Genomic DNA, 6412 nt, shown 5'->3' with positions numbered 1-6412 from the left:
TCCTCCAATGCGCTCTGGTGTTTGATTTACAGCCTCGGATGTACCAGGAGGACCGCGCCAAAGTGGCGTATATCACCAGCCTCCTTTCCGGACAGGCTGCACAGTGGGCGCTGGCTACGTGGGAGGGCAACCCCCAGCTCTGCTCCTCCTACCGGCGGTTCGTGGCGGAGATGAGAGGGGTCTTCGACCATCCTGTTCGTGGTAAAGAGGCGGGCAACCGACTGCTCTCACTGCGCCAAGGCTCCAGGTCAGTAGCCGACCACGCTATTGAGTTCTCCACACTGGCGACGGAGAGCGGCTGGGATAATGCTGCGTTGATGGGAATATTTCTTCGCTCCCTGAATGACAATTTGAGGGATGAGCTGGCGGCTCGGGATGAGTCAGAGTCCCTGGCCGGTTTAATAGACCTTGCAAGGCGGTTGGACAACCGCGTGCGAGAGAGACGCCAGGAACGTGACCGGAGCTGCATCACTTCCGCCTGTACCCCGTTTTTTGGTTCTGCCTCTGGCCAACAGGTGGAGGTGTCCACTCCAGCAGGTGCTCACACTCCTGTTGTCCTGCCCCCTCCTGAACCCATGCAGCTTGGACGGGCCAGATTGACTCCGACGGAGCGTCAACGGAGACTTCAGGCGAGGCTGTGTTTTTATTGTGGCCAACCCGGCCACGTTCGAGAGAACTGCCCCAATCTCCCAAAAGCCTAGGCTCACCTGAGGAGGGGGGGACCCAGGTGAGCCAAGATTCAAGTTGTTTTCCTTCCACACGTACTCAGTTGTCTGCCGTTTTGTTTTGTGACTCTAAGGAGGTGGGTATAAACCCGGCAGATGAGAATTTTATTGCCGCGGATTTTGTTGAACTACATAAGATTCCTGTTGTGTCACTTACAGAACCTCGTAAGGTAAATGCTCTAGACGGTAGGTTGTTGTCTGTAATTTCTCACCAGACTGTTCCTTTATCTCTACTTATCTCTGGTAACCACCATGAGCTTATCAGTTTTTTTGTTATGCCTGCTCCTCATACTCCTGTGGTTTTAAGTCTCCCCTGGCTTAGACTGCACAATCCCAACATTGACTGGACACAGAGCACAATCATTAGCTGGAGTGTAGCATGTCACAATAATTGTCTTACATCTGCTGTTCCAGCCTTGAGCCCTCCTGCCATAGTTCCTTCCGTCTTTCCTGATCTTTCTGGGGTTCCTCCTTGTTATCATAACTTGGCTGAGGTATTTAGCAAACATCAAGCTCTCTCTCTCTCCCACCACATCGTCCCTATGACTGCCACATAGACTTACTGCCTGGGTCCCCTCTCCCCTCCAGCCGCCTTTACAACCTCTCCCGTCCCGAGAGAGAGACTATGGAGAGGTACATACAGGAGTCGTTGGCAGCAGGTATCATTCGCCTCTCTTCCTCCCCTGTAGGTGCTGGGGTTTTTTTTGTGTCTAAGAAAGACAAGACTTTGCGTCCCTGCATTGACTATCGTGGTCTGAACGCTATCACTGTCAAGAATAAATATCCCCTGCCACTGTTGGACTCAGCCTTTCACTCCCTTCACCAAGCCACTGTCTTTTCTAAACTAGATCTTCGGAATGCATACCATCTTGTCCGTATTCAAGAGGGGGATGAGTGGAAAACGGCGTTCAACACACCTCTTGGCCACTTTGAGTACTTGGTCATGCCTTTTGGGTTAACTAATGCACCGGCAGTTTTTCAATCCTAAGTTAATGATGTACTCCGTGACATGCTCAACCGTTTTGTTTTTGTTTATCTGGACGACATTTTAGTTTTTTCTAGCACACTGGAGGAACATTGCAAGCATATCAGACTAGTTCTCCAAAGGTTGCTTGAGAACAGACTATTTGTCAAGGCTGAGAAGTGCGAATTCCATGTCCAGTCAGTCTCCTTTTTGGGCTTTGTCATAGAAAGGGGACAGATTCGCTCTGATCCAGCCAAGGTAAGGGCGGTGGTTGAGTGGCCAGTACCTGAAAACCGCAAGCAGCTTCAGCGTTTCCTTGGTTTTGCAAATTTTTACCGGCGCTTTATTAGGAATTTTAGTAAGGTAGCTGCACCACTCACCCAACTTACCTCCACCTCCAGCCCTTTTACCTGGACCTCTGAAGCTGCCCAGGCATTCTTAAAACTTAAAGCGCTGTTTTCTTCTGCGCCTGTTCTCATCCACCCTGATGCCTCTAAGTAGTTCATAGTGGAGGTGGATGCCTCTGACAGTGGTGTGGGAGCCGTGCTTTCACAGATCTCAGAACAGAAGTTGCATCCTTGCGCCTATTTTTCTCGCCGGCTGTCTCCGGCTGAGCGCAACTATGACGTGGGTAACCGAGAGCTTTTAGCAGTCGTTCTGGCATTAGAAGAGTGGAGACACTGGCTGGAGGGGCCAGAAATTCCGTTTGTGGTTTGGACCGACCATAAGAATTTAGCCTACCTTCAGCGAGCCAAACGTCTCAATTCTCAACAGGCCAGATGGGCACTTTTTTTAGGCAGATTTAATTTTACTCTCTCTTACAGACCTGGTTCCCGTAATTTAAAGCCTGATGCCCTTTCCCGTCAGACAGAGAGACAGCCATTGACTGATCCTTCTGAGTCTGTGCTCCCTCCAAGCTGTTTTGTGGGGGTGGTCCATTGGGAGGTTGAGCAGCAGGTTAAGAGGGCCCTTTCCCGTTGTCCCCGTCCAGAGATTGGACCACCTAACTGCTTGTTCGTTCCCGAGAACGTTAGATCTCAGGTGCTGCAGTGGGGGCACTCCTCCAAATTGGCCTGCCATCCTGGGGCGGCACGCACACTTAAGCTTATTCAACAGCGGTTCTGGTGGCCCACGCTGGTCCGTGACACCAATCAGTTTGTGGCAGCTTGCTCCGTCTGTGCCCGAGGGAAGGCCTCGCACCAACGGCCCGCTGGCTTGCTGAACCCTCTCCCCATTCCCTCAAGGCCGTGGTCTCACATCGCGGTGGATTTTGTCTCTGGTCTGCCTCCTTCTGCAGGTAACTCTGTCATACTTACTGTTATTGATCGTTTTTCTAAGGCTGTGCATTTTGTGCCACTGTCGAAGCTCCCTTCTGCTCTGGAAACTGCTGAGCTCTTAGTTCACCATGTTTTTCGTCTCCATGGTATCCCCATGGACAGTTTCTAATCGGGGACCCCAGTTTTCTTCCCAGGTTTGGCGAGCATTCTGTGGAGCGTTGGGGGCAAGGGTTAGATTATCGTCTGGGTACCATCCTCAGTCAAACGGCCAGACAGAACGGGCCAACCAGGACCTGGAGGCCACTTTAAGATGTGTGTGTGCACGTAACCCGTCCTCCTGGAGTGTTCAGCTGCCTTGGGTGGAGTATGCTCATAACAGTCTCTCCACATCTGCTACTGGTATGTCGCCATTCATGGTAATGTATGGTTTTCAACCCCCTTTGTTCCCTTCCCAGGAGGATGAGGTATCCGTCCCTTCTATACAGGAACACTTGCGACGGGTTTGCAGAGTGTGGCGGGAGGCTCCGTCTGCTTTAGTTAGGTCCGCTGCCAGGAACCGACGGTTGGTGGACCGTCGGCGTTCGCCCGCTCCTAATTATCAGCCTGGGCAGATGGTGTGGTTATCCACCAGGGACCTGCCTTTGCAGGTAGACTCCCGAAAGCTGGCTCCTCGTTTCATTGGTCCTTTTCCAGTGGTCAGAATCATTAATCCCTCGGCTGTGCACCTTGAGCTCCCAGACTCCCTTAGGGTACACCCCACATTTCATGTATCCCTCTTAAAGCCAGTCACCTCTTGCACATGGCCCTCCAGATGAACCTCCTCCTCTCCCCCTGGTCGTGGATGGCCATCCTGCTTACTCCGTTAGTCAGATTCTGAATGTCAGACGTCGTGGCAGGGGTTTCCAGTTTTTGGTTGACTGGGAGGGTTATGGGCCGGAGGAGCGTTCTTGGGTTCCACGTCGGTTTATTCTGGACCACTCACTCATCACCGACTTCTACAGAGCCCACCCTAACAAGCCTGGTGGGCCCCCTAAAGGCGGTCGTCGGAGGGGGGGGTACTGTCACAGCCACAGCTGTGACACCTGGTTCTTAAGGCACCTGTGTTCCATCTTCCTTTGATTGCCCCGTTAGTTTAAATATCTGGTCTTCTCTGCCATTCTTCGCTCGTGTGTTAATGTATTTGTTATGCCTGTTTGGTTCACGACCTGGATCCTGACCTTTAGTCTTTTGTGGATTATTTTCAGTTCTTGGATTACCTTGGTTTTTTTGTTCCGGTTCTGCAGGCCGACTTCCCTGCTCACCAGGCCACGTTTTTCCTCTGTGTGAGATCTTCTGTTATCCAATAAACTTTTGTTTGAACTAAGAGTTCTTATTCTCCTGACTCTGTGACCGCACCGGGGTCCGCACTTCATTACGGTGTGACACATACATTTGGGTGTCAAGTTAAAAACTCCCCAAAAACACAACCTTGTTTTTTTTTTTTAGTTTCCCTTTGATTGAAATTTAATAGCTAAACACGATGTTTTGATTTTTTATTTAGAATTTCAGCTCAGCTGTACCGAGTAGCATGGATCTTACATCTACCACCAGCCTTGGATTATATAAGAGCCCAGTGGACAAACTTTATTTGAGGGTAATATTCTTGCGAAAGTTAGCTAAAGACTGTGTGGGGTAATCATTTTTCATCGGACAATTTTAACAACTTGGTCCAGTTCAACAGATGGAGTTGCAATTAAAATGTGCCACAAATTGGGATCAGTTCCAACTTTAAGTTTTTATTCTTTTATTTTTTTCATTTAGCAAAAGCTAATGCTACTATCTTAAAGGGGAACTCCGGTATTTTTAAACCTAGAACTTATTTCTGGCATGAAAAACATTTATCTACTCACCGAGAACAGTTTGGTGAACATCGGTGTCCATCAGAAGCTATTTAGATAACTCGCGATCGGCGTATATCCGATCAGTATATTGCAAATATATATATATTATTTTTTTTTAAGTTTTTATTTTAAAGATATCATGTGTCCTCTACTTTGTACAATAGGGTTTCATACATGTGAAACTAAACCACGATGACAATCAATAAATTCAATGAAAATATCTATTTCAACATAAAAATTGGCAGTCAGTCTCATACTGAAGCCATGCATTGGTGATCGCCAGAGTCCTGAGGCTCAGTGTCATAGGCAGAGGATGCCATGACCACTGGCTTATTGTCAAACACTTTCAGTCCAGTTGGGTATGGTTTGCCCATTAGATACTGGTAAACAGGGCAGCGACCAGTAAATGGAATAATTTGCTCATCAATGGATAGCTCCCCTTCTTGGCTGATTTAGACATCCTTGCCTCACGTTGTCTAGGAGAGGCCTGACCTTCCACAGGAGATCTTTGCTTTTGTCCTCATCAGACACATCAAGGTCATTGACAATCTTAATGGGATTTCTTAGTTTGTAGAACTGATCTCTGGTCATGGATTCTGCCACTATTTCAACTATGGTGTGTGAGGCCCAACACATCTGAATGTTTGGATAACCTAGGCTAACCTTTCTTGATCTTCCTCATCAGACAACTCAATATCTGAGTTTACTGAAACAATCTGTAGTAAAATTCTCTGTGCCTCTGTCAGTGAATCCCTTCCATCTTAGTGGAAAAAATACAGAACAACATGGATAAAATACCTACAAATGTCCATTACAGAGGACATTTTTTAAACAATGAAATTTTTCAAGAAAATATTGTTAAATTATTTTAGAAAATGTCTTAAAGTCTTCTAAAGAGGTTCATATAAAATAAAACAACAACATTTTGAGGCGTAAGTACGATAGCTTAATGACAATTATTTTTACTTTCTTATTGTCTTTCCATAAAATGTGCATGTGGTTATGTCCACCATTTTCTTTGAAGAGAAAGAAGAAGTTCCCAAAGGCCCACCCCTACATATTTGGTATCAAAATAAAATCCTGAATGTCCTCTTTAGAGTACAAAAGGAGTTACTTCAGTAGTATGCAGGGAATGAGAGATATTCAAGTTTATAAATGTCCTCTACAAAGGACAAATTTAAGCTACAGTTAGTCAGGGTTACATTCTTTGATTTAGAAAACCTGCAGCTGTGTGGATAAGGTGTTTTTCCAGCACAACACCTGTCCTCTCCTTACTCACATTGCTTAACAACCATGTCCATCTCTGTGTGATAACATTACATTATGAGTGTGTTACTGGTGAAGTTGTAGTTGTCCATGTACAATTATTTAATTATATTAATAAATACAAACTGTTTAAAGCAGTAAATAACTATAACTGCTCACTCTCAGCCCCTCCAATAAGACTGTTCTTAGAGATGTGTTAAAATAAGGGTCAGTGAAGGGTTACTGTGCTTATATCAACAGGTATGTAGACCAAATCCTGTCTCACACATTTCAATAAGACTTTTGAAAATTGTGTCAATG

This window comes from Leuresthes tenuis, unplaced genomic scaffold (genome assembly GCF_036924035.1).
Source record: "Leuresthes tenuis unplaced genomic scaffold, fLeuTen1.0.hap1 SCAF_5, whole genome shotgun sequence".
Taxonomy (NCBI): Eukaryota; Metazoa; Chordata; class Actinopteri; order Atheriniformes; family Atherinopsidae; genus Leuresthes; species Leuresthes tenuis.
Note: the sequence above shows the minus strand (reverse complement) of the source record.